Genomic DNA, 13,616 nt, shown 5'->3' on the forward strand with positions numbered 1-13,616 from the left:
AGCTTTTTTACCTTACCAGCCCTGAAAAGGGCCCTTTGCGGGGCATGTCCCAAAGAATTCAGCTCTTTTGCCTGTAAAAAAAAACATACAATACCCCCCCAACATTACAACCCTCCACCCACATACCCCTAATCTAACACAAACCCCCCTTAAATAAACCTAACACTAAGCCCCTGAAGATCTTCCTACCTTATCTTCACCACGCCGGGTTCACCGATCGATCCAGAAGAGCCTCTGATGTCTTGATCCAAGCCCAAGCGGGGGCTGAAGATGTCCATGATCCGGCTGAAGTCTTCATCCAAGCGGGAGCTGAAGAGGTCCATGATCCGGCTGAAGTCTTCTATCAAGCGGCATCTTCAATCTTCTTTCTTCCGGATCCATGTTCATCCCGCCGACGCGGAACATCCATCTTCACCGACGACTTCCCGACGAATGACGGTTCCTTTAAGGGACGTCATCCAAGATGGCGTCCCTCGAATTCCGATTGGCTGATAGGATTTTATCAGCCAATCGGAATTAAGGTAGGAAAATTCTGATTGGCTGATGGAATCAGCCAATCAGAATCAAGTTCAATCCAATTGGCTGATCCGATCAGCCAATCAGATTGAGCTCGCATTTTATTGGCTGTTCCGATCAGCCAATAGAATGCAAGCTCAATCTGATTGGCTGATCGGATCAGCCAATCGGATTGAACTTGATTCTGATTGGCTGATTCCATCAGCCAATCAGAATTTTTTTACCTTAATTCCGATTGGCTGATAGAATCCTATCAGCCAATCGGAATTCGAGGGACGCCATCTTGGATGACGTCCCTTAAAGGAACCGTCATTCGTCGGGAAGTCGTCGGTGAAGATGGATGTTCCGCGTCGGCGGGATGAACATGGATCCGGAAGAAAGAAGATTGAAGATGCCGCTTGATAGAAGACTTCAGCCCGATCATGGGCCTCTTCAGCTCGCGCTTGGATGAAGACTTCAGCCCGATCATGGACATCTTCAGCTCCCGCTTGGATGAAGACTTCAGTCGGATCATGGACATCTTCAGCCCCCGCTTGGGCTTGGATCAAGACATCGGAGGAGCTCTTCTGGATCGATCCGTGAACCCGGCGTGGTGAAGACAAGGTAGGGAGATCTTCAGGGGCTTAGTGTTAGGTTTATTTAAGGGGGGTTTGGGTTAGATTAGGGGTATGTGGGTGGTGGGTTGTAATGTTGGGGGGGGTATTGTATGTTTTTTTTTACAGGCAAAAGAGCTGAATTCTTTGGGGCATGCCCCGCAAAGGGCCCTTTTCAGGGCTGGTAAGGTAAAAGAGCTTTTCTATTTTAATTTTAGAATAGGATAGGGCATTTTTTTATTTTGGGGGTCTTTGTTATTTTATTAGGGGGCTTAGAGTAGGTGTAATTAGTTTAAAATTGTTGTAATATTTTTCTAATGTTTGTAAATATTTTTTTATTTTTTGTAACTTAGTTCTTTTTTATTTTTGTACTTTAGTTAGTTTATTTAATTGTATTTATTTGTAGGTATTGTATTTAATTAATTTATTGATAGTGTAGGGTTAGGTTTAATTGTAGATAATTGTAGGTATTTTATTTAATTAATTTATTGATAGTGTAGTGTTAGGTTTAATTGTAACTTAGGTTAGGATTTATTTTACAGGTAATTAACTTTAAACTTTAAAGGTTAATAACTATTTAATAGCTACCTAGTTAAAATAATTACAAAATTACCTGTAAAATAAATCCTAACCTAAGTTACAATTAAGCCTAACACTACACTATCAATAAATACATTAAATAAAATACCTACAATTATCTACAATTAAATCTAATACTACACTATCAATAAATTAATTAAATACAATACCTACAAATAAATACAATTAAATAAACTAACTAAAGTACAAAAAATAAAAAAGAACTAAGTTACAAAAAATAAAAAAATATTTACAAACATTAGAAAAATATTACAACAATGTTAAACTAATTACACCTACTCTAAGCCCCCTAATAAAATAAGAAAGACCCCCAAAATAAAAAAATGCCCTACCCTATTCTAAAATTAAAATAGAAAAGCTCTTTAACCTTACCAGCCCTGAAAAGGGCCCTTTGCGGGGCATGTCCCAAAGAATTCAGCTCTTTTGCCTGTAAAAAAAAACATACAATACCCCCCCAACATTACAACCCACCACCCACATACCCCTAATCTAACCCAAACCCCCCTTAAATAAACCTAACACTAAGCCCCTGAAGATCTTCCTACCTTATCTTCACCACGCCGGGTTCACCGATCGATCCAGAAGAGCCTCTGATGTCTTGATCCAAGCCCAAGCGGAGGCTGAAGATGTCCATGATCCGGCTGAAGTCTTCATCCAAGCGGGAGCTGAAGAGGTCCATGATCCGACTGAAGTCTTCTATCAAGTGGCATCTTCAATCTTCTTTCTTCCGGATCCATGTTCATCCCGCCGACGCGGAACATCCATCTTCACCGACGACTTCCCGACGAATGACGGTTCCTTTAAGGGACGTCATCCAAGATGGCGTCCCTCGATTTCCGATTGGCTGATAGGATTTTATCAGCCAATCGGAATTAAGGTAGGAAAATTCTGATTGGCTGATGGAATCAGCCAATCAGAATCAAGTTCAATCCAATTGGCTGATCCGATCAGCCAATCAGATTGAGCTCGCATTTTATTGGCTGTTCCGATCAGCCAATAGAATGCAAGCTCAATCTGATTGGCTGATCGGATCAGCCAATCGGATTGAACTTGATTCTGATTGGCTGATTCCATCAGCCAATCAGAATTTTCTTACCTTAATTCCGATTGGCTGATAGAATCCTATCAGCCAATCGGAATTCGAGGGACGCCATCTTGGATGACGTCCCTTAAAGGAACCGTCATTCGTCGGGAAGTCGTCGGTGAAGATGGATGTTCCGCGTCGGCGGGATGAACATGGATCCGGAAGAAAGAAGATTGAAGATGCCGCTTGATAGAAGACTTCAGCCCGATCATGGACCTCTTCAGCTCCCGCTTGCATGAAGACTTCAGCCCGATCATGGACATCTTCAGCTCCCTCTTGGATGAAGACTTCAGTCAGATCATGGACATCTTCAGCCCCCGTTTGGGCTTGGATCAAGACATCGGAGGAGCTCTTCTGGATCAATCGGTGAACCCGGCGTGGTGAAGACAAGGTAGGGAGATCTTCAGGGGCTTAGTGTTAGGTTTATTTAAGGGGGGTTTGGGTTAGATTAGGGGTATGTGGGTGGTGGGTTGTAATGTTGGGGGGGGTATTGTATGTTTTTTTTTACAGGCAAAAGAGCTGAATTCTTTGGGGCATGCCCCGCAAAGGGCCCTTTTCAGGGCTGGTAAGGTAAAAGAGCTTTTCTATTTTAATTTTAGAATAGGATAGGGCATTTTTTTATTTTAAGGGTCTTTGTTATTTTATTAGGGGGCTTAGAGTAGGTGTAATTAGTTTAAAATTGTTGTAATATTTTTCTAATGTTTGTAAATATTTTTTTATTTTTTGTAACTTAGTTCTTTTTTATTTTTGTACTTTAGTTAGTTTATTTAATTGTATTTATTTGTAGGTATTGTATTTATTAATTTATTGATAGTGTAGGGTTAGGTTTAATTGTAGATAATTGTAGGTATTTAATTTAATTAATTTATTGATAGTGTAGTGTTAGGTTTAATTGTAACTTAGGTTAGGATTTATTTTACAGGTAATTTTGTAATTATTTTAACTAGGTAGCTATTAAATAGTTATTAACTATTTAATAGCTATTGTACCTGGTTAAAATAAATACAAAGTTGCCTGTAAAATAAATATTAATCCTAAAATAGCTACAATATAATTATTATTTATATAGTAGCTATATTAGGGTTTATTTTACAGGTAAGTATTTAGCTTTAAATAGGAATAATTTATTTAATAAGAGTTAATTTATTTCGTTAGATAAAAATTATATTTAACTTAGGGGGGTGTTAGGTTTAGGGTTAGAATTAGCTTTAGGGATTAAAACATTTATTAGAGTAGCGGTGAGCTCCGGTCGGCAGATTAGGGGTTAATGCTTGAAGTTAGGTGTCGGCGATGTTAGGGAGGGCAGATTAGGGGTTAATACTATTTATTATAGGGTTATTGAGGCGGGAGTGAGGCGGATTAGGGGTTAATACATTTATTATAGTAGCGGTGCGGTCCGGTCGGCAGATTAGGGGTTAATAAGTGTAGGTAGGTGGCGGCGACGTTGGGGGCGGCAGATTAGGGGTTAATAAATATTATTTAAGTGTCGGCGGTATTAGGGGCTGCAGATTAGGGGTACATAGGGATAACGTAGGTGGCGGCGGTGTACGGAGCAGCAGATTAGGGGTTAAAATTTTTTAATAGAGTGGCGGCGATGTGGGGGGGGCCTCGGTTTAGGGGTGCATAGGTAGTTCATGGGTGTTAGTGTACTTTAGAGCACAGTAGTTAAGAGCTTTATAAACCGGCGTTAGCCCAGAAAGCTCTTAACTACTGACTTTTTTCTGCGGCTGGAGTTTTGTCGTTAGATTTCTAACGCTCACTTCAGCCAAGACTCTAAATACCGGCGTTAGAAAGATCCCATTGAAAAGATAGGATACGCAAATGGCGTAGGGGGATCTGCGGTATGGAAAAGTCGCGGCTGCAAAGTGAGCGTTAGACCCTTTCCTGACTGACTCCAAATACCAGCGGGCGGTAAAAAACATAATTTATGTAAGAACTTACCTGATAAATTCATTTCTTTCATATTAGCAAGAGTCCATGAGCTAGTGACGTATGGGATATACATTCCTACCAGGAGGGGCAAAGTTTCCCAAACCTTAAAATGCCTATAAATACACCCCTCACCACACCCACAATTCAGTTTAACGAATAGCCAAGAAGTGGGGTGATAAAAAAGTGCGAAAGCATATAAAATAAGGAATTGGAATAATTGTGCTTTATACAAAAAAATCATAACCACCACAAAAAGGGTGGGCCTCATGGACTCTTGCTAATATGAAAGAAATGAATTTATCAGGTAAGTTCTTACATAAATTATGTTTTCTTTCATGTAATTAGCAAGAGTCCATGAGCTAGTGACGTATGGGATAATGATTACCCAAGATGTGGATCTTTCCACACAAGAGTCACTAGAGAGGGAGGGATAAAATAAAGACAGCCAATTCCTGCTGAAAATAATCCACACCCAAAATAAAGTTTAATAAAAAACATAAGCAGAAGATTCAGACTGAAACCGCTGCCTGAAGTACTTTTCTACCAAAAATTGCTTCAGAAGAAGAAAATACATCAAAAAGGTAGAATTGAAAAAGTATGCAAAGAGGACCAAGTTGCTGCTTTGCAAATCTGATCAACCGAAGCTTCATTCCTAAACGCCCAGGAAGTAGAAACTGACCTGATAGAATGAGCTGTAATCCTCTGAGGCGGAGTTTTACCCGACTCAACATAGGCAAGATGAATTAAAGATTTCAACCAAGATGCCAAAGAAATGGCAGAAGCTTTCTGGCCTTTTCTAGAACCGGAAAAGATAACAAATAGACTAGAAGTCTTTCGGAAAGACTTAGTAGCTTCAACATAATATTTCAAAGCTCTAACAACATGCAAAGAATGCAATGCTTTCTCCTTAGAATTCTTAAGATTAGGACATAATGAAGGAACCACAATTTCTCTACTAATGTTGTTGGAAATCACAACTTTAGGTAAAAATTCAAAAGAAGTTCGCAACACCGCCTTATCCTGATGAAAAATCAGAAAAGGAGACTCACAAGAAAAGAGCAGATAATTCAGAAACTCTTCTGGCAGAAGAGATGGCCAAAAGGAACAAAACTTCCCAAGAAAGTAATTTAATGACCAATGAATGCATAGGTTCAAAGGGAGGAGCTTGAAGAGCTCCCAGAACCAAAATCAAAATCCAAGGAGGAGAAATTGACTTAATGACAGGTTTTATACGAACCAAAGCTTGTACAAAACAATGAATATCAGGAAGAATAGCAATCTTTCTGTGAAAAAGAACAGAAAGAGCAGAGATTTGTCCTTTCAAGGAACTTGCAGACAAACCCTTATCTAAACCATCCTGAAGAAACTGAAAAAAATTCTCGGCATTCTAAAAGAATGCCAAGAAAAATGATGAGAAAGACACCAAAAAATATAAGTCTTCCAGACTCTATAATATATCTCTCTAGATACAGATTTACGAGCCTGTAACATAGTATTAATCACAGAGTCAGAGAAATCTCTTTGACCAAGAATCAAGCGTTCAATCTCCATACCTATAAATTTAAGGATTTCAGATCCTGATGGAAAAAAAGGACCTTGCGACAGAAAGTCTGGTCTAACGGAAGAGTCCATGGTTGGCAAGAGGCCATCCGGACAAGATCCGCATACCAAACCTGTGAGGCCATGCCGGAGCTACCAGCAGAACAAACGAGCATTCCTTCAGTATCTTGGAGATTACTCTTGGAAGAAGAACTAGAGGCGGAAAAATATAGGCAGGATGATACTTCCAAGGAAGTGAAAATGCATCCACTGCCTCCGCCTGAGGATCCTGGGATCTGGACAGATATCTGGGAAGTTTCTTGTTTAGATGAGACGCCATCAGATCTATTTCTGGAAGTTCCCACATTTGAACAATCTGAAGAAATACCTCTGGGTGAAGAGACCATTCGCCCGGATGGAACATTTGGCGGCTGAGATAATCCGCTTCCCAATTGTCTACACCTGGGATATAAACCGCAGAGATTAGACAGGAGCTGGATTCCGCCCAAACCAAAAAAATTCGAGATACTTCTTTCATAGCCAGAGGACTGTGAGTCCCTCCTTGATGATTGATGTATGCCACAGTTGTGACATTGTCTGTCTGAAAACAAATGAATGATTCTCTCTACAGAAGAGGCCAAAACTGAAGAGCTCTGAAAATTGCACGGAGTTCCAAAATATTGATCGGTAATCTCACCTCCTGAGATTCCCAAACTCCTTGTGCCGTCAGAGATCCCCACACAGCTCCCCAACCTGTGAGACTTGTATCTGTTGAAATTACAGTCCAAGTCGGAAGCACAAAAAGAAGCCCCCTAAATTAAACATTGGTGATCTGTCCACCACGTTAGAGAGTGTCGAACAATCGGTTTTTAAAGATATTAATTGAGATATCTTTGTGTAATCCTTGCACCATTGATTCAGCATACAGAGCTGAAGAGGTCGCATGTGAAAACGAGCAAAGGGGATCGCGTCCGATGCAGCAGTCATAAGACCTAGAATTTCCATGCATAAGGTTACCGAAGGGAATGATTGTGACTGAAGGTTTCGACAAGCTGAAATCAATTTTAGACGTCTTTTGTATGTTAAAGACAGAGTCATGGACACTGAATCTATCTGGAAACCCAGAAAGGTTACCCTTGACTGAGGAATCAATGAACTTTTTGGTAAATTGATCCTCCAACCATGATCTTGAAGAAACAACACAAATCGATTCGCATGAGATTCTTCGAATGAGAAGACTGAGCAAATACCAAGATAATCGTCCAAATAAGGAAATACCAAAACCCCGTTCTCTGAATACAGAAAGAAGGGCACCGAGAATCTTTGAAAAAAATTCTTGGAACTGAGGCTAGGCCAAACGGTAGAGCCACAAAACTGGTAATGCTTGTCTAAAAAGAGTATCTCAGACACTAAAAATGATCTGGATGAATCGGAATATGCAGATACACATCCTGTAAATCTATTGTAGACATATAATGCCCTTACTAAACAAAAGGCAGAATAGTCCTACAGTAACCATCTTGAATGTTGGTATCCTTACATAACGATTCAATATTGATAGATCCGGAACTGGTCTGAAGGAATTGACCTTCTTTGGTACAATGAAGAGATAAAATAAAACCCTAGTCCCTGTTCCAGAACTGGAACTGGCATAATTACTCCAGCCAACTCTAGATCTGAAACACATTTCAGAAATGCTGAGCCTTGCTGTGTTAACTGGGACACGGGAAAGAAAAAAAAAAATCTCTTAGCAGGAGGCCTTAACTTGAAGCCAATTCTGTACCTTTCTGAAACAATGTTCTGAAACCAGAAATTGAGAACGGAATTGATCCAAATTCCTTTGAAGAAAACGTAATCTGCCCCATACCAGCTGAACTGGAAAAAAGGGCCGCACCTTCATGGGTACTTAGGAGCTGACTATAGGTTTCTATAAGGCTTGGATATATTCCAAACTGGAAAAAGTTTCCAAACTGATACCGCTCCTGAGGATGAAGGATCAGGCTTTTGTTCCTTATTATGAAAAAAAGAACGAAAAAATGATTATTACCCTGGACAGAAAGGGAAAACAAAGTTGACTTAGAAGACATATCAGCATTCCAAGTTTAATCCATAAAGCTTTTCTAGCTAAAATAGCTAGAGACATATACCTGACATCAACACTAATTATATCAAAAGATGGTATCACCAATAAAATTATTAGCATGTTATAGAATAATAATAATGCTATAAAATTATGATCTGTTACTTGTTGTGCTAAAACTTCTAACCAAAAAGTTGAAGCTGCAGCAACATCCGGTAAAAATATAGCAGGTCTAAGAAGATTACCTGAACATAAGTAAACTTTTCTTAGAAAGGATTCAATTTTCTTATCTAAAGGATCCTTAAATTTAGTACTATCTGCCGTAGAAATAGTAGTACATTTTAGCAGGAATAGAGACAGCCCCAAACCTTAGGGATTTTGTCCCAAAAAACTCTAATCTGTCAGATGGCACAGGATATAATTGCTTAAACGTTTAGAAGGAGTAAAAGAATTACCCAAATTATTCCATTCCCTGGAAATTACTTCAGAAAAAACATCAGGGAGATTAAACACTTCTGGAATAACTACAGGAGATTTAAAAACCCTATTTAAACGTTTGGATTCAGTATCAAGAGGACCAGAATCCTCTATATCTAAAGCAATTAATACTTCTTTAAAATAAAGAACGAATAAATTCCATCTTGAACAAATACAAAGATTTAATTCAAATGCATTATCCCAAATATGAAACTGATTGTCTGAAAAATAAGGAAAGTTGAACATTCTGAGTCAAGGCAAATAAATGTTTGAATACATATATTTAGAACTTTATAAACAAAGTGCCCAACCATAGCTTAGTCATGTAAAAGAGAAAAAAAGAAGAAAGCGCACAGGGCCGACTCAAGTGAAATATTTTATTAACAGTGAAGTATACACATAAAAACTGACACTTACAAGATTCGTAAGTGCTAAAAAGCACATCAGTTGAGCACTGTGTAGGTACAGCTGCTGCTCCTCCACACCAGGTTCAAGATGGAAATTTTCAGGCACGGTATCCGGAACCCCTGCTCTGATAACCGTGGATAGGATTCTGAGGCAGCTGGCCAGACGCTTGCTCTTTAATAGCCTAACGCGTTTCCCCCGATCAGCGGCCGGGCTTCTTCATGAGGCAGTAATGACGTATGTGTTTAAAATTGCGCCTTTGTTATTTAAAGGAGAGACAGCCAATTGTCATAAAGAGGTGTGTTACTTGGCCAATCCTGTTCATAGGTGTGTCTCATATTGCTCCGCATACACAGACTTTTAGTTCGCTGCAGTGTAAATGATGTCTTGTCAAACATTTTTACATTTTTACATCAAATTGCTAGATACCACATAGTATATACAGAAGAAATACTTATAAAACTAGTTAAAAAAGTTATATAAAAAAAGTTATATAAAAAAAGAGAATACATCATTATTCTTTAAGATTTGACCGCTACTATATACAATAACGTTATGTACCCAAAGTGTAATCGCATAAGGCGCGGTCAATGTTAAAACTTTATTTACATGAAGTGATTATCCCCATACTATTCATTTTCCCTGGAGCTGTCTATCAGGGTTTTCACTGTACTATTATAAAATTACTACAGAAGTTTAGTACTGTGTTCTACATATTACGTACTGTGTGCTAGCTGTATCATTGGATAGAACAGAACAGTATATTACAATAATGGTGATAACAAATAATAAATAATAAAAAAAACAATTTACTATGTCATAAAAAGGTTTTGTGTTTAGTATAATGTCTGGACTTTAATTGCTATGTTAACCTGGAATATTTTTGTTTTTATTTCTAAAACCAAAAAGTGCAATAGGAGGTTAATAAATTATCTAAAAATGTATTAAAAAAACGGTTATTAAATATATATAAAGGAAATTTATTATAGCTACATAAATGCCGCTATGTCAATATCTATATTGAGACCTAGTGGTTGCAGGGTTTTTAATTTGTAAATCCACTTAGTTTCTAATTTTCTAAGTGCTAGTAGCCTATTTGGTCTAGATGGGGGGATCTGATCTATAATTTGGATTTTAAGGGAACTAGGGTTGTTACCATGATGTTCTAAAAAATGCTTTGGTACACTATGTTTTTCCAATTTTTCTTTTATATTATAAACATGTTCGTTTAGCCTTCGTCTGGCTTTCCTTTTTGTGCGCCCCACATATAAGAGGCCACACCCACATTCCAATAAATATACAATATGTGTTGAATCACAATTACTTCTAAACGTGATATTGTGTGTTTCAGTTGATTCACTATTATGAAATGTGGGTGCCTTATTTATATGTTTGCACATATTGCACCTAGATTTTCCACATTTCATAGTTCCTTTCCAATCCTTAAGCCAGTTGGTTCCCTCACTAATTATATTTATTTCTGTTTTTGTTTCTACTTTAATTTTACTAGGTGCTAGTAGATTTCTTAGACTTTTTCCTTTTCTATATGTAATAGTAGGTTTTACCTCTAAGTGTGGTCCTAAAACAGGATCTGATCTTAAAATAGGCCAATGTTTTTTAAGGATGCCTTCCAGTTTTTTAGAGCCCTCGTTAAAGGTTGTTATAAATCTAATAGGGTTTTGTTTTCCAGATTTTGATTTAATCAATTCTTTATGTATATTGGTCCCTATATTGTCTTGGCTATTATTTTTTTCTTCTTTTTTTAGGGTATGGTTCCTATTTTTAAGGGTTACTTTTTGTCTAGCCTGTTTGATAATTTCTTGGGTATACCCTTTCTCCAGGAATTTCTTTTCCAAGATATCAGCCTCCGTTTCATAATCTATTACGTGTGTGCAATTTCTTTTTAACCTTAAGAATTGGCTGTACGGAACATTGTCTAGCCAACTCTTTTTGTGAGCACTATTGGCTTGTATAAAGCTGTTTCTGTCGGTAAGTTTGCGAAAATTCTTTACCGCTATTTTATCATGACTATCTTTATAAAGGATTAAATCTAGAAATTCTATTTTTTCTTTTGAGCATGAATAAGTAAAAGATAAATTAAAATTATTGTCATTCATAAAAACCATAAAATTATCTATATTCTCTTTACTTCCTTTCCATAAAATAATAATGTCGTCGATATATCTAGCATAAATTAGAATATTCTCTTTAAAGGGATTGTTTTTCCAGATGTGTTTGGTCTCAAAAGCATTAACATAAATATTTGCGTACGATGGGGCAAAAGTAGTCCCCATCGCAGTCCCCCTTGTTTGTACAAAAAATTTGTTTTGGAATAGAAAGTAATTATGGTGTAAAATAAATTTTATACTGTTGATTAAGAATTGTATATGGTTTTCTGGGATAGACCAATTGGACAGTTCAATTTGTATATTCTCTATACCATCATCATGAGGAATACAGGTGTATAGGGAAGCGACGTCGCAAGTAAGCCACATCATATCTTCTTCCCAAGTAATGCCTTCAAATCTATTTATTACCTCGCTAGTATCCTTAAGGTATGCCTTAGTCGATTTCACTATTGGCTGTAAGTAAAAGTCTACATACTTAGATAAATTATCTGTAATAGACCCTATTCCCGATATTATCGGTCTACCCGGAGGGTTGAGGGGATCTTTGTGTACTTTGGGTAAGTGATATATATACGGTATATTCGGTTGTGTAGTATGGATGTATTTATATTCATCCTCATTTAAAATACCAGCACTTTTAGCTGTGTTGAGCATCTTATTTAGTTCCTTATTATATGTATCAGTTGGATCTTTTGGAAGAATTTTATAGGTTGTACTATCATTTAATAGCCTATATGCTTCTTTGAGATATTCTTCTCTTTTTTGTATCACTATACCCCCGCCTTTGTCGGCGGGGCGTATCGTGATATTGTCATTATTCATTAGTTTTTTCATGGACTTTCTTTCTAATATGGTCAAATTATCATTATGTTTTGTTAAGAAATTATTTTCTTTCTCAAACTCTATCTCTATGTCTTTAGTAACTAGTTTATTGAACATTGATATTTGTTCACCTTGAAAACCCACAGGATTAAATGTGGATTTTGCCTTAAAGTTAGAGTGTTGTATTTCTGGTTCCATCCAATGTTGAGAGATATCTAATGTATCTATATATTCATCCAAATTATCTTCCCTTATATTACAATGATCTTCTGAAACTGTTTTTTCTTTTATTTCTAGTTCTTTTAAAATACCCAATACCCCAAGGTCTGTAGACTCCAAGTAGGGTTGGTTGTAGATACCTCTATTTACAGGGTTCTTAAGGAAATATCTCTTTAGTGTTAGTTTTCTGACATATTTATGTATATCTATAAACATTTCAAATTTACTTGGTTTCGATTTTGGTGCAAAATTGAGGCCTTTTTGTAAAAGTTTAATATCATTGTTATCCAAATCTATTTTAGCAAGGTTAAAAATTTCTTTTTTCGCCTTATTTAGTCTCTCCTTGTTCTCCCTGTTTGCCTGTATAAGTTTTCCAGCTCTATTTCCCCTTCTTCTCTTTCTAATGATCTTTTTCTTTGTTTGGTTCTGTCCTGTTGTGTTGGTTTGTGATTTTTTACCTGTTCTATCTCTAAAAAATGCTTAGGTTCTTGTGTCTCTTTGGGTTTAGCTCCCCGTATTTCCCAGTTATAGGGTTCATTATATTGAACATAATTCTGTTGTTTGGGTTTAACCCCCCGGGTCTCCCAATTATGATGTTCATTATTTTGGGCATGATTATAATCCAATACCTCATATCTATTATTGACAGCAAACTGTGAATCATGATGGTAACTATTATTAGTCTTATCTCTAGCACTATCTTTTCGTCTCCACTGTAAATGTTGGTTCTGTGGGTTTGATTTATTACCATAGCTTAGAGTGTCACAGAAAATAAGACTTACTTACCCCAGGACACTCATCTACATGTTTGTAGAAAGCCAAACCAGTACTGAAATGAGAATCAGCAGAGGTAATGGTATATATAAGAGTATATCGTCGATCTGAAAAGGGAGGTAAGAGATGAATCTCTACGACCGATAACAGAGAACCTATGAAATAGACCCCGTAGAAGGAGATCACTGCATTCAAATAGGCAATACTCTCCTCACATCCCTCTGACATTCACTGCACGCTGAGAGGAAAACCGGGCTCCAACTTGCTGCGGAGCGCATATCAACGTAGAATCTAGCACAAACTTACTTCACCACCTCCATCGGAGGCAAAGTTTGTAAAACTGAATTGTGGGTGTGGTGAGGGGTGTATTTATAGGCATTTTAAGGTTTGGGAAACTTTGCCCCTCCTGGTAGGAATGTATATCCCATACGTCACTAGCTCATGGA

The sequence above is a fragment of the Bombina bombina genome, chromosome 1 (assembly GCF_027579735.1).
Source record: "Bombina bombina isolate aBomBom1 chromosome 1, aBomBom1.pri, whole genome shotgun sequence".
Classification (NCBI taxonomy): Eukaryota; Metazoa; Chordata; class Amphibia; order Anura; family Bombinatoridae; genus Bombina; species Bombina bombina.